Raw genomic sequence first — 23,601 nt, 5'->3', positions numbered from 1 at the left:
TCGAGAATGTCCTCCTTCGTGGTTTCGTTTGTAAACACCACCTTTACAAGTCGGTTTCTGTCCTTGTTGTACCAGCCCAACCTGAAAACCTTCTCAATGTTTTGTTCAGCCCCTTCCATCTGTAACCCCTTCAGTAGCCCCTGTACTGCCTCTCTATCCTTGCTATTCCATTCTTGCCTGTTGGATCCTTAATGTTCTTTGATGCCTACAACTACCACTGATCTTTTTCTCTCCAGCAGCTGAGTGGTGCACCTTGCTGCTTCCTGTGAGGTGGCTGCTTGCATGGCTATCTCCCTCACTGTGTCCATAGCTTCTGACCTCTTTTTCAGTATGTCCGTAAATGTTTCAGGTACAGAGGTATTTCCTTCCAATGTAACATTCCCACATTCCCTTTGGATGATAATCTGATGCTCGGTCTCTTTATTTTTCTCTGTGAGGGATTTGATCTCCTCCCCTGCTGATGTCAGCTCACTTTGCAGGTTGTTAATTGTAATCCTCATTTCCTGCATCTCCTTCCTGAATTCCTCCAGAACATGGGTTAACATGTCCTTCGTTTGGTCCCTCTGGCTGTTCCCTGTGTCCTTGTTGCGTCTACCTGCCATTTTGCCCCTTGTCAAGAGAGAGAGCAAGAATAGTTCTAGTGTGTGTGTGTGTGTGTGTGTGTGTTTACTAGTTGTTTACTAGTTGTGTTTTTACGGGGGTTGAGCTCTGCTCTTTCGGCCCGCCTCTCAACTGTCAATCAACTGTTTACTAACTCCTTTTTTTTTTTTTTTTTCCCACACCACACACACACACCCCAGGAAGCAGCCCGTGACAGCTGACTAACTCCCAGGTACCTATTTACTGCTAGGTAACAGGGGCATTCAGGGTAAAAGAAACTTTGCCCATTTGTTTCTGCCTCGTGCGGGAATCGAACCCACGCCACAGAATTACGAATTCTGCGCGCTATCCACCAGGCTACGAGACCCCCTACCAGGCTACGAGGCCCCCTCTGTGTGTGTGTGTGTGTGTGTGTGTGTGTGTGTGTGTGTGTGTGTGTGTGTGTGTGTGTGTGTGCTCACCTAATTGTGGTATCTCTCCCAACCCTTTGCGGAGCTTGAGCTTTGGCTCTTTGGTCCAGCCTCTCAACTGTCAATCAACTGGTGTACAGATTCATGAGCCTACTGGGCTCTATCATATCTACATTTAAAGCTGTATATGGAATCCGCCTCCACCACCTGTTAACTACTCTGACACTGAAAAAGTTCTTTCTAACGTCCCTGTGGCTCATTTGGGTACTCAGTTTCCACCTGTATCCCTTTGTTTGCGTATCGCCAGTGTTGAATTGTTTATCCTTGTCTACCCTGTCAATTCCCCTGAGGAATTTGTAGGTAGTGACCGTGTCCCCCTCACTCTTCTGTCTTCCAGTGTCGTAAGGTGCATTTCCCGCAGCCTTTCCTCGTAACGCATGCCTCTTAGTGCAAGGACTAGTCTAGTGGCAATCCTCTGAATTTTTTCCAGCTTCGTCTTGTGCTTGACAAGGTGCGGGCTCCATGCTGGGGCCGCATACTCCAGGATTGGTCTAACGTATGTGGTGTACAAGATTCCGAACGATTCCTTTCACAGGTTCCTGAACGCTGTTCTGATGTTAGCCAGCCTCGCATATGCCGCAGCCGTAATTCATTTTATGTGGGCTTCAGGAGACAGGTTTGGTGTGATATCAATTCCTAGATCTTTCTCTCATTCCGTTTCATTAAGTACTTCATCTCTTATTCTGTATCGTATGTCTGGCCTCCTGTTTCCACCGCCTAGTTTCATTACTTTGCATTTACTCGGTTAAACTTTAGCAGCCATTTGTTGGACCATTCTTTCAGTCTGTCTAGGTCGTCCTGTAGCCTCCTACTATCATCCTCTGTTTCAATCCTTCTCATAATTTTTGCATCATCAGCAAACATTGAGAGAAACGAGTCTATACCTTCTGGGAGATCATTTACATATATCAGAAACAGTATTGGTCCAAGGACTGACCCCTGCGGGACTCCACTTGTGACGTCGAGTCCCGCAGCCTGTGTTGCCTGTCAGCCCGTCTTGTTATGGTTCTTGTTCTATGTGTGTACTCACCTAATTGTACTCACCTAATTGTGCTTGCGGGGGTTGAGCTCTGGCTCTTTGGTCCCGCCTCTCAAGTTTCAATCAACTGGTGTACAGATTCCTGAGCCTATTGTGCTCTATCATATCTACATTTGAAACAGTGTATGGAGTCTGGCTCCACCACAACACTACTTAATGCATTTCATTTGTTAACTACCCTGACACTGAAAAAATTCTATCTAACGTCTCTGTGGCTCATCTGGGTACTAAGTTTCCACCTGTGTCCCCTTGTTCGTGTTCCACCCGCGCTAAAGAGTTTGTTTTTGTCCACAATGTCAATTCCCCTGAGAATTTTGTAGGTGGTTATCATCTCTCCCCTTACTCTTCTGTTTTCCAGGGTTGTGAGGTTCAGCTCCCTTAGCCTTTCCTCGTAACTCATTCCTCTCAGTTCCGGGACCAGTTTGGTGGCATACCTCTGAATCTTCTCTAATTTCGTCTTGTGTTTAACTAGCTATGGACTCCAGGCTGGAGCTGCATACTCCAGGATTGGTCTTACATAAGTGGTATATAGGGTCCTGAACGATTCCTTACACAAGTTTCTAAAGGCAGTTCTTATATTGGCCAGTCTAGCATATGCCGCTGATGATATCCTTTTGATGTGGGCCTCTGGGGACTGGTTCGGTGTGATATCGACCCTCAGATCTTTCTCTCTATATGACTCTTGTAGGATTTCACCTCCCAGATGGTACCTTGTGTTCAGCCTTCTGCTCCCTTCGCCTAATTTCATTACTTTACACTTTCCTGAGGTAAACTTTAGCATCCATATTCTAGACCATTCCTCCAGTTTGTCCAAGTCGTCTTTGTCTATCTTCATCTGTTTTGATTCTTCTCATAATTTTTACGTCATCAGCAAACATTGAGAGGAAGGCGTCTGTACCCTCTAGAAGGTCGTTTACATATAATAGAAACAGGATGGGTCCGAGAACAGGGCCCTGTGGAACTCCACTGGTGACATCTCGCCACTCTGATGCCTACCCCCTCACCGTTCCTCGCTGTTTCCTATTGCTTAGATACTCCCTTATCCACTCGAGCACCTTTCCTTCGACTCCTGCCTGCTGCTCCAACTTTTGTAACAGCCTTTTGTGAGGTACTGTGTCAAAGGCTTTCGGACTGTCCAAGAAAATGCAGTCTGCCCACCCTTCTCTTTCCGGCCTAATATGTGTTGCTTGGTCATAGAATTCTATTAGGCCTGTGAGGCACGATTTACCATCACTGAACCCATGCTGGTGGTGTGTTACAAAGCTGTTTCCCTCCAGATGCTCTACGATCCTTTTCCTCACAATCTTCTCCATCACCTTGCATGGTATACAAGTTAGGGAAACTGGCCTGTAGTTCAGTGCCTCTTGCCTGTCACCCTTTTTGTAAATTGGGACTACGTTAGCTGTCTTCCAGCTTTCCGGAAGGTCCCCCGTTTCCAGTGACCTGTTATACACCATAGAGAGTGGCACACTTAATGCTTCTGCGCCTTCTTTTAGAATCCATGGTGAGATTCTGTCAGGCCCAACAGCTTTTGACACATTCAGCTCCAACAGATTCCTTTTGACCTCATCACTGGTGAGGTAAATTTCCTCCAAGGTTGTTCGGTTTGCGTCTTCATTTAGTGCATGGACATCTCCTTGTTCAATTGTGAAGACCTCCTTGAATCCCTTGTTGAGTTCTTCACACACCTCTTTGTCGTTCTTTGTGTATCTGTTCTCCCCTTTTCTCAGTTTCATCACTTGTTCCTTCACTACTGTTTTCCTCCTGATGTGGCTGTAGAGCAGTTTTGGTTGGGTCTTAGCTTTACTCGCAATGTCATTTTCGTACTGCCTCTCTGCTTCTCTCCTCGCTCTGATGTACTCATTTCTGGCCCCTCTGGTATCTCTCCCTGCTCTCTGGTGTTCTGTTGTTCTTGTAGTTTCGCCATGTTCCTTTACTCAATTGCCTTGCTGCCGCACATTCCTGGTTGAACCACGGATTCTTCTGTTGCTTTTCATTTTTCACTTTTTGGACTGGGATAAACCTGTCTGCAGCCTCCGGACACTTCTGAGTGACATAATTCATAATATCCTATACAGTCTTTTCTCTGAGTTCTGCTTCCCATGGTATTCCCATTAGGAAGTCCCTCATCTCGTCATATTTTCCTCTTCGGTAACTTAGTCTTTTTCCTTCCAATCCCATCCTTGGATAGGTTATCCCTACTTCTACCAGATACTCAAATATAAATACACTGTGTTCACTCATTCCTATGGGGGCTTCATATTTGACTTCTTAAGGTGAAAATCAGGTCGAGTCTAGCTGGTTCGTCGTTTCCTCTCATTCTTGTGGGCCCCTTGACATGTTGGCTCAGAAAGTTCCTTGTACTCACTTCCAAAAGTTTAGATCTCCATGTATCTTCACCTCCATGTGGGTCCCCATTCTCCCAGTCTATCTTTCCATGGTTGAAATCGCCCATGATTAAGAGTCTGGATCCATTCCTGCAAGCAACTGAAGCTGCTCTCTCTATTATGTTAATGATAGCCATGTTGTTTCTGTCGAACTCTTGTCTGGGTCTTCTGTCATTTAATGGAGAGTTGTAAATGACTGCCACTATTATCTTAGGTCCACCCTTTGTCATAGGTCCTGTTATGTAATCTCTGAATCCGTCGCAACCCGGAATTTCCATCTCTTCAAAGCTCCAGTCCTTCCTTTTCAGCAGAGCCACTCTTCCTCCTCCACTTCCATCTCTCTCTTTCCTTACTATATTAAAGTCATTTGAAAACACAGCATTTGTTATTACTCCTGAGAATTTTGTTTCTGTGAGTCCTATTACATCTGGGATTTCTTCCTGCGCCCTTTCTACCAGTTCACTTGCTTTGTTGGTAATCCCATCGATGTTTGAGTACATTACCTTGAAGCTCATTTTCCTATGTCCATTTTCACCCACCCTCCCCACTAGTGCAGGAAGCTGTTCCATAGGCATGTCTGCTTGGGTAGGCTCATCCTCCTGTGGGGTAGTTACCAGGGGTTCTGAGGGAGGTGGGGGTGTGGGGAAGGAGGGGCAAGGGGAGGATGGCTTAGAATTGGGGTGGGGGATGGAGGACTTTGTTCATGTCTTGGCCGGCTTGGGGCAGGTGGAAGACCAGGGGGTGGGAGGGAAGGGGGTACTCAGGGTAGGGAGGGAGGATGGGATTGGGGGAAATGGTGGAACTCCCCACCTATAGGGTGGTGAGTTGGGATGTTGCAGTCCCCTCTGGAGTTCCTGAGGTGCTGGGTTGGGGTTCCACGCTCCCCACTGGGATTGCTGGGTTGGGGGTTCAGGTTCCCTGGCTCCCTTCCCTCTGCCTGCGCCGTTTCCTTGCATCTGCTGCCTGTATTATCTCTGTCCTGGTCATGTCCCTCTGAAGGAATACCTGTCTGTAATTCGTTACATATTTCAGTTTGCTCTTTTTTGCTAGGATGTTCTCTTCGATGCACTCGTTTTTGAGCACTACCTTGATCACCCGGTCTTTGGCTTTGTTGTACTGGCCAATCCGGAAAAACTTTTCTATTTCTGTCCTTTCCAGACCTATCTCCTTTAGTATCCCTGCCACTGCAGCTTTGTCCTTAGACCTCCATTCTTCCCTTGTGGAACCCTCTTGTTCCTTAACACCTATCACTACTACAGCTCTTTTACTTTCCAGTAACTGGCTCGTGCATCTAGCTGCCTCCTGTGAGTTTACTGCTTTCATTACAACTTCCTTTACTGTGGACATCGCTCCTGGACTCTTCAGCATTTCAACAAAGGTGGCACCCATTGTAGGGGTCCCTGCCATTGCTGCATCTCCTGGTACCTGGGGGTTGGTCCCCTGGGCCACAGTCTGAGATCCTGTTTATAGGTTTGTTATCTCCTCTTGCGCTGCCTTTAGTTCATTCTGAAATATATTTATAAGTCCTCTCATGTCTTTCAGTTCCTCATTGATTTCCCTCCATGCGCGAACAGTCATCTCCGTGTATGATTCGTCCTGTTCCTCTCCGCCACCTGTGTTCTGTTTTCTTACCATCCTGCTTGATCCCTCTTCTTTTCCCTAGCGTTTGTTAGTCAACACTAACCCCAGTATGTGAGTGAGTGTGTGTGTGTGTGTGTGTGTGTGTGTGTGTGTGTGTGTGTGTGTGTGTGTGTGTGTGTGTGTGTGTGTGTGTGTGTGTGTGTGTGTGTGTGTGTGTGTGTGTGTGTGTGTGTGTGTGTGTGTGTGTGGGTGTGTGTGTGTGTGTGTGTGTGTGTGTGTGTGTGTGTGTGTGTGTGTGTGTGTGTGTGTGTGTGTGTGTGTGTGTGTGTGTGTGTGTGTGTGTGTGTGTGTGTGTGTGTGTGTGTGTGTGTGTGTGTGTGTGTATGTGTGTGTGTGTGGGCAGAGAGGGGGGGGGAGAGGAAGGAGAGGGGGAGAGAGGAAGGAGAGGAAGAGAGAGAGGAAGGGTAGGGAGAGCAAGGGAGGAGATGGAGAGAGGGAAGGGGAGGGAGAGCGGGGGGGGGGGAGAGCGAGGGAGAGAGGGAGATCAGGAAAGAAGGAGAGAGAGAGAGAGAGAGAGAGTGTGGGGAGTGGGAGTAGGGGGAGGAGTGTATTGGGTTAGTGAGATGGGGGGGGAAGAGAGGGGGTGGATTATGAGTGAGGTCTTATCCCCCTTCCACGAAAGGTGTTACTCCTTTCTAGCCTGACTGAACGTTTGTGTGTGTGTGCATGTGCATTTGTGTGTGTGTGTGAGTGAGTGTGTGTGTGTGTGTGTGTGTGTTTGTTTGTTTTTGCGTGTGCGTGCGTGCAAACGTACATTTGCGTTCGTGCATGCGTGCGTGTGTGCGTGTGTTACGAGGGTCCCGAAAATGTCAACTTCTATCCAAAATGAGCCACTTTGAGATTTTAAATGTATATGGTATACTGAACAAGAATTTCATAACATTTTACCACACTCTGTACACCTGAAGAAAATGACCAAAGAGGGGTACCTACCAGTCAGCCTCCCACTTGCACAACCAGGTGACTAATTAAGATGGCTGGATGACGAGGTGATCCGTCATCGTCTCCCACGTGGTGATTCTCTAATCCAGTAGATTGATGATGGTTGTCCTTCTGTATCTAACACAAATCTCTGGAGTCAGTCACTGTATTGTTGTGTCTGTTGTGTTACAGTTCACCAATTTACTGTTCCACTGATCACTTGACCGAATATGTAAACAAAGCCTCGTGGCCTGTCTGGTGAATTCACTGTTTAACAAAAAGTTCTAGTGATAGCACAATATTTTTCTTTCCTATTCGCGGCGGTTATACGCTTTGTGATACCCCTAGATCTGTGATCTGTCACTGTAGCCTAAATTAACACAAAAATATTGGCGTTTATCTAGCGCGCGACCCCGTGACCCTCCTTTCACGGCTGGCTCGGTTCCACGACGTACATTGTGTGTGTGTGTGTGTATGTGTGTGTGTGTGTGTGTGTGTGTGTGTGTGTGTGTGTGTGTGTGTGTGTGTGTGTGTGTGTGTGTGTGTGTGTGTGTGTGTGTGCGTGTGTGTGCGTGTGCGTTGCGTGTGTGTGTGTGTGTGTGTGTGTGTGTGTGTGTGTGTGTGTGTGTGTGTGTGTGTGTGTGTGTGTGTGTGTGTGTGTGTGTGTGTGTGTGTGTGTGTGTGTGTGTGTGTGTGTGTGTGTGTGTGCTGTCTTGTTCAGCCTGTTTGTTTTGTGTAGTGTGGTTGGTGTTTGTTTTATGAAGTGATATTGATATTTGTGTTTTGTAGTGAAGTTAGTGTTTGTGTTGTGTAGTGTAGTTCGTGTTTGTGTTGAGTAGTGTGGTTAATATTTGTGTTGCTTAGTGTGGTTGTTGTTCTGCCTAATGTGGTTGGTGTTTATGTTGTGAAGTGTGACTGGTGTTTGAGTTGTGTTGTGTGGTTGGTGTTTGTGTTTTGCAGTTTCGTTGGAGTTTGTGTTATGTAGTGTGAAGGGTGTTTGAGTTGTGTAGTGTAGTTGGTGTTTGCGTTATGAAGTTTGGTTGGTGTTTGAGTTGAGGTCGTGGCAATAGTGTTGTTATTTTGAAGTTGTGTTAGTGTTGGGTAGTGTTGTTGGTGTTTGAGTTGTGTAGTGTAGTTTTGTGTTATGTAGTGTAGTTTGTGTTGTGTAGTGCAGTTGGTATTTGAGTGGCGATAGTGTTGTGTTGTATAGGGGGTGTTTGTGTTGTGCTGTGTGACTGATGTTTTTGTTGTGAAGTGAGCCTGATGTTTAATGGTGTTTGTAGTATTGTTGTGTATATTTTTGTGTAGTGTGTTTGTGTGTTTGTGTTGTGTAGCGTGGTTTGTGTTTGTGTTATGTAATGTGATTGGTGTTTGTGTTGTGTAGAATAGTTGGTGTTTGAGTTGAGTAGGTGACGATAGTGTTGTGGAGTGCAGGTTGTGTTTGTGTTGTGAAGTGTAGGTTGTGTTTTTGTGTTGTGTGGTTGATGTTTGTGTTGTAATATGGATCGTGTTCGTATTATGTTGTGTTGTGTAGATTGTATTTGTCTTTTGTATTGGTCTATTTGAACTGTATTAATTGCTTGAATGGTGTTTGTGTTGTGAGGTGTAGTTGCAGTTTGTGTAGGTTAGTCTAGTTGATTTGGTTTTACGTTGTGTAGTTGGCGCTAGAGTTGTGTAGTTTGGTTGATGTTTGTGTTGTGAAATGTTATTGGTGTTTGTGTTGTAGAGAGTGGTTGATTTTTGTGTTGTTTATTGTGATTGATGTTTGTGTTGTATAGTGAGGTTGGTGTTTGTGTTTTGCAGTATGGATGGTGTTTATTTACATTAGTGTGGATTGTGTTTGTGTTGCTTACTATGATTTGGGAACCGACCCGTGAGATTTATATTTATTTGATTTATATGAATTTATATAAAATTTATATGTACGTTAATTTATATATTTCGATAGTAATTTGTATGATGGTTAGCGGACTGTATTTCTGCAATATTCTCACAAATCAATTCTTACACATTAGGGGGGGGAGGGTTATATTAAATTTATATATATATATGCAGCCAATCAAACTACAATATTAAACTACATATATTAGTAAATAAATTGAGGTGCCTTATCTTATTGTACAGCAGGCTTAGTCCACCAGGTACAACTAGGATGTAGACACCAAATAATCCTCGTGTGAGGCTAGCTTCCAACACCCAAGTAACTACTGATGCACCAAGATTAATTCTTATTTCCTCTTCTATTATTCCCGTCAAAGGGCACTAGTTGTAAGCCGGAATCCTAATATATGACAGCTATATCAGAGAAAACACTGCTACATTATTAGATAAGAACCAAGGATTAATTACCTGGGTTTAGTAGCTTGTCTGGTGTCCTATCCGGCTCGCCCTATATCTACTTAACAGTAACTGGCCAGAAATAATTAGATAAATGGGTTTCGGTAAGATAATTCCTTTGTTTAGATGTTGGCTGCGAGTTGATGATGGAAGAAGCACTAATTTGATCTCCATAACACTTCGTCCAAAAGAGAATTTTAGGAGCTGAATTTGCTCCTACTACTATGTTCTTAAACAATCGCTGACCTCCCATACTACTGACGCCTTGGCTCTCCTTGTCCAGATGTCAATAAGTGATAGAATTGTCACATTGACTCTATTTTGATACTGATAATTAGGTAAATTCAATTGAGATGTTTTTATGATGTTATAAGTCCAAAGACTACTGTATTAATAATAATTCCCAACATAATAGCAGGAGAATTTATAGTGCTATGTGGCAATATCTCGTTTTCTATTGACGGAAAATTCCACTGCGCAACGTCTTCTATGAGAAAATTTATATACATATATATATATATATATATATATATATATATATATATATATATATATATATATATATATATATATATATATATATATGTATATATATATATATATATATATATATATATATATATATATATATATATATATATATATATATATATGTATATATATATATATATATATATATATATATATATATACATATATATACACTCTACCCACCATGAGAGTAAGGATAAGACAAGAACATATCGATGCCAACACAGAAGACAATGTCCAACATAACAGGCCAATTACACTGGATTAATCTTTGTGTTTAGATAGGAGATGCCTCGTATGGGCCAATAAGCCTTCTGCAGCCCCTATGTTTATCCCTTATGTATCCCCCCATGTTTTCACCTTCATTGTATTATCACCTGACCTAATGCGGGTATAAAATCAACTAGTATTGTAAGATCTGTTCACTTGAGAATGAACCATGGAGGTTCGAAACGTCGTGCAAATTATACAAATAAGTGTAATACACTCTATAGTAAATCACTTCTTTTCTTCACCTTAAAAGTACGAAAATGAGTTTTGGAGAACTCCTATTTCAATTAAGCCCTGATGCTAAGAAAATAGTTAGAGGGATAGAAGCCCTAAACCAGAAAATAATAAATACAGAATATGCGGTCATATTCAATGAAACATATATATATATTCAATGAAATATATATATATATATATATATATATATATATATATATATATATATATATATATATATATATATATATATATATATATATATATATATATATATATATATACCCTAGCCCCATGGGGTGAGAGAGTGCAAGAAGGTTTAAGGATCTTGGTTCCAAGCTCATTGACACAACAAGAGACGAGGCTCTTATTCCTGTGGCCCGTGTGCCCCGCAGTAAGTCAACAAATTCCTTTGGCGACTTCAGGCTGAAGGCGCAAGGGACATAAGGAGTCAGCAGGCCGTTGAGTCGCTTCGCTAGTCTGTACGTGGGTGTGGGTATCTGGCTAATGATTGGCCGAAGTGGGTTTCCAGGCTTGTGTGTCTTGACATTTCCATACGCATATCCAGGTTTATATTCCCCAATAATCTTTGGCAGGTGGAGTCCTGATTTCTTGGCGTTCACAGTTTCGATTAGTTTGTTGACCTTTGCTTTCAGTTCGGCAGTAGTGTCCTTCGTTACCCTTTGGAATTTAGTTTGGTCAGAGAGTCACAGGAATGAGAGCCTCGTTGGACGTAGAATCGCTGTTCACCAACGTACCAGTGGACGAGACAATCGGGATGATAGCCGACAGAGTGTATCGTGATCCAGCCTGTACTCCTCTTGATATACCAGAAAATATCCTAAGGAAACTACTCCAAGCTTGTACTAAAGAGGCACCCTTCTTGAGCCCGGATGGGCACATGTATAAGCAAGTAGATGGGGTCGCCATGGGTTCTCCCCTAGGTGTCCTGTTTGCAAACTTCTACATGGGTACCATCGAGCAAAAAGTCTTAGTCGACATGAACTTGAAACCGGCCATATACTGCAGGTATGTTGACGACATTTTTACACAGGTACCTGATGTCAGACATCTGCAGGAGCTGAAGGAGGCATTTGAGCGGAGTTCCGTGCTGCGTTTCACTTACGAGATGGAAAAGGATGGGAAGCTGCCCTTTCTAGATGTAACAGTCATGGAAGAGCGGAGGTTTCCACACTGCAGTCTACACTAAGGAAACGAACATAGGAATGTGCCTAAATGCCAAAAGCGACTGCCCAGATAGGTACAAGAGGAGTGTTGTTAACGCATACGTCGACCGTGCTCTCAGCCACAGCTCAGAATGGAAGGAAGTCGACGAAGAACTCTGTAGGGTAAGGCAGGTCCTAGTCAACAACGGCTTCTCCAATGGTTTCGTCGAAGACATCATAAGAAGGAAAGTGAAACGCCATGCAACCTCTGAAGAGACAACCAACACAACACCTATACCCCCTATTAGACTATTTTACAGGAACTTCTTTTCCACAGCTCATAAAACGGAGGAAAGAGTCCTGAAAGATATTGTTAATAGAAACGTTATCCCTACAGACAAAAATCAGAGGATACAACTGACGATTTACTATAAAACCAGAAAAACGGCCAGCCTACTCATGAGAAACTCTCCAGACACAAAACAGAACGCTTTAAAAGAGACCAACGTCGTCTATGCCTTCAAATGCCCTCTTGGGGACTGTATGCTCCAAAAAACCCAGTATATAGGCAAGACAACAACATCTCTTTCTAGGCGTTTAACGATGCATAAGCAACAGGGCTCCATTAAGGAACATATAATCTCTTCCCACAACCAAACCATCGCCAGAGAAATCCTAGTAAACAACACAGAAATCATCGATAGATACAGCGATAGCAGGCGGCTTGACGTTTGCGAGGCACTACACATCAAGAAGTCAACAGCCAATTAATGCACAACTATATTCTACCCACCTCAAGACTCCGCTCCAATATAGAAGCATCAAGAAATATGGAGCAATAGGCTTTCTACAATCACTTCTATTCAATACCCAATGTTTCGTGTTCTGTCTTGTGTTGATGAAATTAATACCTTATTAAATACCACCTCACCCCATCCACCTCACTCAAATGTAGATATAAACAAATCGGAGATGTGTAAGTTCTATTCAGTTGTGTATGTTTAAACTAAAGTCTTTGAAAATGTAATAAGTTTTACGAAACGCGCTCAAGTGTCGCGTCAGACTAGAAATAAAAATGAATTTTGGAGAATTGATTTTTGAATTACCACCAACAGTGAAAAGAAATGTACGAAAGATTGAGAAAGTTCGTGTTAGAATTATTATTCTTACTTTTTCGGTCATATTGACCGAAATGCTGTTAAATAGGACCGAAAAATATACTAATATATATATATATATATATATATATATATATATATATATATATATATATATATATGTATATATATATATATATATATATATATATATATATATATATATATATATATATATATATATATATATATATATATGTTGTTAAATAGGACCGAAAAAGAAAGATTAATAATTCTAGCACGAATTTTCTCAATATTTCATACATAATATCTACATAATATCTGACCTTAGAAAGAATGCCAACAGTTTTTGAAACTTTTTTTGATATATTTAGAATGTGTCCCTGGAAATTCAGCTTGTGGTCAATGAGAATGCCAAGAAATCTGCCATCTAATTTGTTACAAATTTGGGTATTGTTTATTTTGAGATATATTTGATTACAGGATTTATTGCCAAACAGAATATAGAAAGTTTTGTCAATGTTAAGGGTGAGTTTGTTGGCAGTTAGCCAAAGATGGACTTTATTTAGCTCAGTATTTACTGTGGCATTTAGAGCAAGGGGGTCAGGATTGGAGTAAATGAAGGTTGTGTCGTCAGCAAAAAGAATTGGTTTGAGGTGTTGGGAGGCATTTGGAAGGTTATTAATGTAGATGAGAAAGAGGAGAGGGCCAAGTATGCTGCCCTGAGTAACACCAATATTGATGGGTAGGGTGGGAGAAATTGAATTATTCACAGAAATATACTGGAGCCTGTCAGTAAGGTAGGATTTGAGGTATTGCAGGGAGTGTCCTCTGACGCCATAATGATGTAATTTAAGAAGAAGGGTTTGGTGGTTGACAGTGTCAAAAGCCTAACGCAGGTCCACAAATAACCCAACAGGTAACTCATTTTTATCAAGAGCTGCATGAATCAAGTTAATCATACTAATAAGTGCATCGTTAGTGCTTTTTTTGGGTCTGAAGCCATATTGGCAAGAGCTAAGTATATTGTGTTTGGCTAGATAAGAGTAAAGCTGCTTGTAGATTAGTTTTTAAAATTTTTTTGTCAAGTTAGGCAGGATTGATATAGGTCTGTAGTTGTTAACATCTGTGATATCACCACATTTGTGGACAGGGGTTACTCTCGCTTTTTTTTAGAATATCTGGAGAGGTTTGGAGTTCAAGTGACTTGTTGAAGAGCAATGCACTGTGCGCAGCACAGTTAACTGTGCAACGCACAGTTAACTTAGGTTAACCCATCCTATAGTTGGGTCTGTTTCCATTATGGTTCAGAACATTCCATCATTATGGAATCCGAGACCATGCACTGGACTATATCCAATCCTATCTTATTGACAGACTCCAATGTGTAACCATCAATAATATAACCTCTCCCACTCTACCAATAACTGTTGGAGTGCCACAGGGCAGCATCTTGGGACCTCTCCTATTTCTTATATACATCAATGATCTGCCTAATGTCTCTAACATTCTCAAACCTTTTTTGTTTGCTGATGACACTACCCTCATCTACTCTAACCCCCAACCCACATACACTAAATGATGTTGTTAATAATGAAATAAAAAAAGTCTACTTATGGATGTCAACCAATAAACTAACACTTAACATAGAAAAGACCTACTACATTTTATTTGGAAGCAAATCTACAAATGCAATTCAGCTTCAGATAAATAATGTAAACATTAGCAATAAAAATGATGGAAAGTTTCTTGGCCTGTACCTAGACAAGAGACTCAGCTTCAGCACCCACATACAACACATAACTTAGAAAGTCTCTAAAACAGTTGTGATACTCTCCAAAATCAGATATTATGTACTTAACTCTGCTCTCATCTCTATATTGTGCACTAATCTATCCCTATATTAATTATGGTATCTGTGCATGGGGTTCAACCACTGCAAACCACCTCAAGTCCATCATCACCCATTAAAAATCTGCTATCAGAATAATAACAAATTCTGCTGTCAGACAAAACTCAGCCCCCTTGTTTAACTCCCTTAACATGCTAAACATAATCTCACTCCACAAATTTTCTTGTGTCAATTACATTTACAAAACCCTGTTCTAAAACGCAAATCCTGCTCTGAAACTTTCCCTGGACAGATGTAATAGGACCCATTATCACCACACCAGAAATAAATATCTCTTTGATATCCCCAGAGTTAAACATAATCTGTGTAAACACTCTATGCAAATAAACGGACCCAGTCTATGGAACTCACTCAATAATGAATTGAAAAGCTGTCCAACTTTTGCATCATTCAAAAACAAAACTAAAAAGTACCTAATCTCATCTGAATAGTTTTTTTACCTTGTTGCTTTAAAATTGCACTGTATGTATTGCTACCCAATCTCCCTATCTTTATGTACCCAATCCGAACATCTTTACCATTGTGATCATTGTTGTCTTCTTATATGTGCTATCAATCTGCTGTAGGGTGTCTGTTAATCTTGTTTAAATTACCAATCAAGTTGTCAATGTAATCAACCAGAGCTTTAATAAACCAATGTGCTTTAAAATACTTACTATTCTCTCTCATCTCGTTTTTTTTTCTTGCAATGTATCTGTTATCATTTTATTAATTCTGCTAGAATTTACCTACTTAAAATTATCTGTTAGATTAAGGACCTGCCCGAAACGCTGCGCGTACTAGTGGGTTTACAAGATTCCAAATACTATACTATGTATTCTCTCTAACCCGATGTACCTTCTTGTATATAAATAAATAAATAAATAAATAAATAAATAAATAAATAAATAAATAAATAAATAAATAAATAAATAAATAAATATACATTGACTTGCATTCACTATGTAGTTATATATTTTTCAAGAATTTAAAATGGGTTATGAAAATACACACATTGGTACATTATTGCAAAGGCACTATACTATATACATATATATATACAAATTGTTGCAAGTCGAGCAACAAATATTTTACATTGAACAACAAATGAGATTGGAAAAGCAGTATTGCCACCTCTGCTATACAGAAAAAATAGACCCCAGACACACCCTGTGGGTAGTAATGGACCCACATACTGACACTATGAGGGGGAGCCCAGCAAACACAAATCATCTACACAACGTTCGCCTATCTCTTGCCATAGGTGTGGGAATGATTTGCATTGAGAATGGTGCAGGAAAGCCTTTGAGAAACTTTTACTCAAAAAATCCAAACACAAAGGTTTAATTATAAATTGTTTTTCTACAATTATTTTCTTCCAAATGTAAAACAAATAGTTTTTACATGTTTAAATATAAAATTTATGGTTTTTTTTTGTAAAATTCATTAATAAATTGTGAATGATATATATTGGCTGAGTGAAACCTTTAAAATCCATTTAGTTATAATTTGAACAGAAAAAAGTATTTTTCCAAATTTTCTAAAAATTGCTCTTTTTAACACAATTTGACTCCTTATACATTCCACTAAACACTATATCATGTTTAAATATATAATTTATGTATTATTCTCTAAAATAATTTATATAAATTATATAAGTTGCTGGAAAGTGGTGTTAAAGATTATGAAAACATTTTGTTGTGTTAATATGTTCTTATTAACTATGTCTCAAGTTCACAGTTTATCAAACAAGAATATTAACATTCGTCAACTCTTAAAATCTTATATGTTATCTTGCTGGTGCAAAAAAGGGTGAATCTTTAGGAACAGCTATAGTATCTATATATCACAAATGGTGTTTTCCCTAACTCAAACAATGTAGGGTTTATTATTCTACACATATTTCTAATGACTCTTAGATGTTTACATTCTCTGAAGTATAATTGTGAAGGCTGTGTCCATCACTCTCAACACAGATTCTTAAACTCGTCTCTGCAGGTTCAACTATATAATTAGTTTCCATTTTGAATTTCCATGGACATTTGTATCCAAAATGAAACCAATGTGGTTTCCTTCAGCGCCTTCAGCCAGCACATTTGCTCATTCATTTCCACAGATTCCAACAAGGTAGGGGATTTACAGAAATTTGTATATTCATATTGTTATATATTAAAAATATGAATGCAGTTCAATATGATAAGACAAATACATGAGTTTATGATAAATTCGTTTTCTGTGATATACCATTGATATGCTCTTTTTTTCTTTAAACGGCAGACTAAACTAAAGTGCTCACATCAACAGATTTGATGTATAAATGGTCAACGCTCAACAGAGTTAGTATAAATGTATTAGTATAAATCTTACTTGTCTCATTGTTAATTCACATTCAATGTCAACTTGTGGTTGCATTGTACAAGGCCAACACAGATGATCGAAGGAAACTAACTCTGCTCTAGTTCCATGAAGTTGCTATTTGGTCTTTACTCAATGCATTGTACATGCATTGTACAAGGCCAACACAGATGATCGAAGGAAACTAACTCTGCTCTAGTTCCATGAAGTTGCTATTTGGTCTTTATTGAAATTTGACAAGGCAGAGTGGCCTGCAACAACTACACCATCTCCACATCTAGTTCATGCTCCAGACATAAATCATGACACTGGTCCTGTGTATCCTGCTGCTGACCCGTCAACACCTGGCCCGTCGGGTGTGAGGCGCCCTCTCTTCACGTCTACACCTAGTGCTGAAGCTGAATCTGATGAAGATAATTCAGATTCCACATTAGTGTTTGAAAACAATAGTGAGAGCGACGATTCAGACAGTAGTTTATTGCCAACCAAGAGACAACAGCGACGTGTTGTTATAGCAGAGACTCGCCTGAACTATAAATTGAAACATGAGCTGGTAAAAATCCCCAAACGTCGCAGGTGTGAAGTGTGTTCAAAGTCGGGTATCAGGAAGGAAACTGGTATAGCGTGCAAGACATGCGATGTTCCACTTTGCGTCATACCTTGTTACACCACTTATCACAGGAAAAGGGTGTATTGGGTGGACAAGAAATAACCACCTACATCAGCTTCACTCCACCTAGGAACATCTGTTGAGCAACTTCAGGAATCAGTACCTGAAGGAGGTGGAGTGGAGATAAAATGCTCAACTTATTTTACTACAATCGTCTTTGCTTTGGTAAGTACACATAATTGTCTTAGATTGTTTCAGTATTGTAGTCTATTTTCTTAGGAATATTTTGATACCTAAATGAGAACTGTAGCACGAAAACTAAAGTAAGTATACATGAAACAAGAGAAACTTTTTTTGTGGGTGTTGCGGGTGTGAGTTGGAGTGTCAAGAGCGGGTTCCGGTTGTGTGTTTTCCGTCATCTCTACAGCTGTGAATTCCAAGGAATTGTATTTGATATGCATATGTCTGTGTAGGGAATTTTATTCCGAACACTATACAAAAAAAAACGGTGTGAAACAAGTATAAACTTGAAAAACATGAGCAAAGTAAAAACTTTTGACGCTCACGGGTACAAACACGCGTAAGATTTTATTCGCCGCAAATTTATTTGACGCTGTGTTGGCCAACTCTACCCATGTTCTTATAGAACTTTCTATTGCGAACACATTGCTATAAAAATGAAATACGTAGCTTCAGAAATAATGTCAGGAGAGTTAAATAAGTATAAACATTCAAAGCACTGCATCCCAACAGTGTCGTCCCTGCTGAAATCACGGCTAACGCTTCGCCCAGTTCCCACACTCGTGCGGGTCACCCGATACCATAATTAGACATTGATAGGCATATGTCTGGGTGGGGAATTTTATTGCGAGTTCAGTGATATCAAAATGAGCGCTGTAGGATGACTGTGAGGCTGGCAACAAACGAAAGAGTATGAACATTTACTTCCTGTTTGGGTGTCACGGCGAGTCATCTTCGTGTTTATTTACTTCGTGGTGGGATACCAAATGCTTCGGTGACATTTTATGCATATGATCTTGTAGAGAATTTTATTGCCAACGCATTGATACCAAAATGAAAAACGTAGCTTGAGAATTGAGGTTAGGAGCGTGAAAAGATTATAAACTTTTTTGTGTTTACGCTTGAGCGCCCAGAACGCCGCGCGCACTAAAGTGTTAAGCAACTGACATATGTGGAGAGCTAGTATCAAAATTTATATGTTTGTCCTGCACACCGCCCCCCATCCAGTGGGCAGCGGTGGATAGGTTAGGTGGATAGGGGGTTAGGTTGGTAGGTTACATTGAGTTAATTAGGTAGTACTTAGTGTTTATCTGTTATAGATAGGAGCTGCCTGGTATGGGCCAATAGGCCTTCTGCAGTTACCTTTTTTTTATGTTTTTGCCCTGTAACCTAAATGGTTAGAGAGGCACATATATGGGCTTAGGGACTGAACCCCACACTACATTTAGCTAAGCTGGTTACAATCTTGATGATATAGTTACAAAATTCTGTATAAGTCGTCACATTATCAATGGGTTCGAGATCAACCACAATTTCCTGAATAGATATAACAAAGGGGATATTAATAGGGTATTAAAATTGTCAACACAAGATAGAACAGGAAACAATGGGTATAAATTGGATAAGTTTAGATTTAGGAAAGACTTGGGTAAATACAGGGTCAGTAACAGGGTTGTTGATTTGTGGAATTTTTCTTAACTTATAAATTTATCTTTATTTATCTTAAACTGGTTGGGAGAGGTACAGTTTTTAACATTATTGGGAAGGTCATTCCACATTCGAGGTCTCTTGATTTGTAAAGCATTTCTAGTTTGACTAAGTCGTACTCTTGGAATATCAAATAGGTATTTGTTTCTGGTGTGGTGCTCATGGGATCTGTTACAACCTTCTAGGAAGCTTTTAAGGTCAGGATTGACATTACAGTGCAGCGTTTTATATATATAAAATACACATGAGAGTATGTGCAGGGACTTAATATCTAACATATTCAGAGATTTGAGTAAGGGGTCCATATATACTGCCCGGTTGCCTGAAATGCTATATGCCTACTATAGTGGCTTTAGGTATTGTATGCACTAGCTCTATCTATAAATCCAACATTATGTTTGTAAATCAACTATGTATGTACTTTCCTGAATAAAATTGACTTTACTGTACACTTATATTCTCTGTGGATTTGTTACCCCTATCGTTTGGGAGAAAAAAAATGACTAATACGTTCGGCGAATGACTTTGACTTCAACTTCACTTTGACTTCGTTCATGTCATCGTATTTTCCGTAATATATAAAGATTATGACAATGCAATTATATTATTGTGTGCAAATAAGTTTGAAATTTCATGTACCCTAAAAATATTAAAATAAAGAATAAGAATAATTAAATAATTGTTGTAGTAAATTGTCACACGTTCATCATACGCAAACGAACACACAGTTTGGAGCGTCAGTACAAGACCGCCGCCATTTTAAAACACGGCTTCGAATGTAAGTAATGTTTTTCTCGTACTAACACTGTGTTATACAATAGATTTGGTCTTGAATTCACAAATTTAGTTGTTACATCTGACAGAGTATGTTAGACGGTGTAATGCTGGTCCATGTTAACGTATTTGTGGGCTTGGTTGGTTTAAATGTGGAGGCGAGGCCTGGCAGTGCTGGTGTATGTGGAGGCGAGGCGAGGCCTGGCAGTGCTGGTGTATGTGGAGGCGAGGCCTGGCTGTGCTGGTGAGTATGTGGAGGCGAGGCCTGGCAGTGCTGGTGTATGTGGAGGCGAGGCCTGGCAGTGCTGGTGTATGTGGAGGCGAGGCCTGGCTGTGCTAGTGTGTATGTGGAGGCGAGGCCTGGCTGTGCTAGTGTGTATGTGGAGGCGAGGCCTGGCTGTGCTAGTGTGTATGTGGAGGCGAGGCCTGGCTGTGCTAGTGTGTATGTGGAGGCGAGGCCTGGCAGTGCTGGTGTATGTGGAGGCGAGGCCTGGCAGTGCTGGTGTATGTGGAGGCGAGGCCTGGCTGTGCTAGTGTGTATGTGGAGGCGAGGCCTGGCTGTGCTAGTATGTGGAGGCGAGGCCTGGCTGTGCTAGTGTGTATGTGGAGGCGAGGCCTGGCAGTGCTGGTGTATGTGGAGGCGAGGCCTGGCAGTGCTGGTATATGTGGAGGCGAGGCCTGGCTGTGCTAGTGTGTATGTGGAGGCGAGGCCTGGCTGTGCTAGTGTGTATGTGGAGGCGAGGCCTGGCTGTGCTAGTGTGTATGTGGAGGCGAGGCCTGGCTGTGCTAGTGTGTATGTGGAGGCGAGGCATGTACAACACTCCCCAATAGGAAGAAAACCCACTGGGTTCTAGGCTAGGTTAGGCTTATCTGTAATAATTGAATTAAGCCTAGCAAAGCCTAGAACCTAGTTCAGTAATTTAAAAAATGTTGTAACTTGAAAAATGCCATTCAATACATTACACAATTTAAATATTTTCAGGCAATCAACACAACCCTCTCATGTTGGCTAACCCTCTCTCATGTTGGTCAATAATTTAATTATTTTTTTATGGAGTAATCTTTGCTGTTGAAATGTAGTCTTTTTGAGACTACATTTCAAATGTAGTGTGTGTGGAGGCGTGTATGTTAGGTATTACCTAATATACACGGTGTAATATATCTATCTGTGTGAAATAGATTAAATCCATTTATTTGATATTCAGCTAATAGTTCTGTATTTTCTACATTCATCCATGTTTTGGTAAGTGCAATAATATGTATTGTTTCATTGCAGATTAGAGATTCAAGATAGTTCTAGATTTCCGAAGTACTGAAACGCGCGCCATACAGGCTTGGTGGATCTAGGTGCAAGGTAAAATTATTTACATTTACTTGTTTTGTATTTATGTTTTGTATTTATATGCATATATGCATTTATATGCATTATTCTATAGAATAATAGATCTCGTAATAATTTTGCAAAAATAGTGGCATTTACTATTTTTAAAAGATTATTAAAAAATTTACTGATATGGTGCATTCGGAAGGGCGAAGAGGGAGAACGGCCTGTTGACATAGCTCGGGTGCAGGGGGGGGGGTTGTGTAAAAGCCTGGTTTGTGCCTCGGAGAGGCTATGGGATCCAGTAAGTTCAGTAGAACTTCGGTTTCAACCCTTTTACCCTGTTGTAGCTCAGTCGATTAAGGCAGTGTCTGGGATGCTCCCGGACGCAGGTTCGAATCCTCGTCACGGCCCTTGTGGATTTGTTCATTTGATGCATCACGTTATTGTGATCTGTGTGTGTAATTCTTCACTTGCTACAGCAACAGGAATGTGTGTGTATGTATTTGTGTTGTTGAATATGACCGAAAGTGTAAGATTAATGATTCTAACACAAATCGTCTGAATATTTGTTTTTCTTCACTGTCGAGAGTAGTTAAAAAAATTTACTCGAGTTTATTTTCACACTTTATTTATGGTCCTTAAGTCCCTCTCCTTAATGCTGCTGCTGTTTCTCGCATCTTTGCATCGCTTGTATGTTTGGAGGTTTGGCCTCTTGCTATATATTGATTCCATTTGTGTGTGTTTGGGTCTCAGGCCCTCTCGCAATTTCTGTTGAACAAACCTCTTTTCCTAGTTCTGCATCTCTCCTTTGGTACAAATTTTGTTGTGCTTTTATCATATATTTCACAAAACTTGACATACATTTCATTTACTTCATGTCCTATCAGCAAGTGTTTGTCAAATTCTTTAAGGAAAGTTTATCATCCTGATTGCAGATCTCTAGCGATATTATGTCAACTTCTTGTGGATTCGCAATCATTATTTAATTTACCTTTAGGTGTTCTTTCACCAGCACAGCAACACTGTACCTCTCCCAACCAGTTTAAGATAAAAACTAAGTACTAACTAATTAACTCAATGTAACCTACCTTACCCCCAAAATGACAACCCATTTTGACATCTGCAATGTTTCCCCCCCCCCCCCACCACTCTACCACCACATTGAGTTTAGTAGCTCTGTGCACGTCAGGTGCTGTTTAATATACAGACCTACTCCTCCATTTGACCTAGTTTCTCTATCACATCTATATCACTTTGTGCTTTAGCCCTGGTGGAGCTTGGTCCACCAGGGTGTTGTTTGGAGTGGCCCGCAGATCCACATACAGTCTGCATATGATATACAGTCTGTTGATCAATTAAACTACAGTAGTTAGTTTTATTCACCGAATGCACCAATATGTGTTCATTCTTCCCAGATGAAGGAACTAGGTAATATTCATCATCTGAATGCACCATCTGATGCTTTAACACACTCATGATACACGAGAGGTTTAAAAAACTTTTAAAACTTTTAAAACTTTTTGACCTATGTATTTAAAAGCAATTCTAAAGTTAAAAAGTGTAGCATAGGCCCCTCGCAGAATGTTCTTAATATGATCCTCAGGTTATAGTTTTCTATCTAAAACCACCCCTAGATCTCTTTCTTGATCAGAATTCTTTATAGATCTCAGTGGCTCGATCATAGAAACTGCTCTAAATCCTTGTTGGCCTGGATTGTGGAGGTCATTGGTCTCTATAAAACTAGTAATCTGACTCCTGATCACTCTCAAATAATTTTATTATGTGGGATGTTAGTGCAACTGGTCTATAATTCTTTGCCAATGCTTGTGTTGTGTTGTGTTGTTTTGGTAGTGATGTGCAATGTGTTGTTTTGGTAGTGATTCGTCCAGTTCTGGTAGTAGTGCGGTTGTTGTGTAGTGTAGTACTTGTGTGCTTGTTAATGACTTGTATTCCAGTCTTGTGGGTATCTCCTTTCCCCTACGGGCCAACTGCTTTGTTCTTACCTAGCATTTTGCTTTGTTTGGGTATGAATGTTTGTGTGCCGTATATTTTGCAAAATTTGCCATATATCTCATTATTTACTCCTCTGCCTAGCAACAAGTCTGTCTAATTATACTCATTAACTGTTTTTCAAAGTTCCCCATAGTGTCCTTTATTGAAATCGAGTTCATGAACCGTTTCAATGTTCTTATTTTCTTCTAGATTATATCTTAAAGTATATTT

The sequence above is a fragment of the Procambarus clarkii genome, chromosome 71, assembly GCF_040958095.1.
Source record: "Procambarus clarkii isolate CNS0578487 chromosome 71, FALCON_Pclarkii_2.0, whole genome shotgun sequence".
Classification (NCBI taxonomy): domain Eukaryota; kingdom Metazoa; phylum Arthropoda; class Malacostraca; order Decapoda; family Cambaridae; genus Procambarus; species Procambarus clarkii.
The sequence above is the reverse complement of the archived record's forward strand: the minus strand, read 5'-3'. Positions refer to the sequence as shown.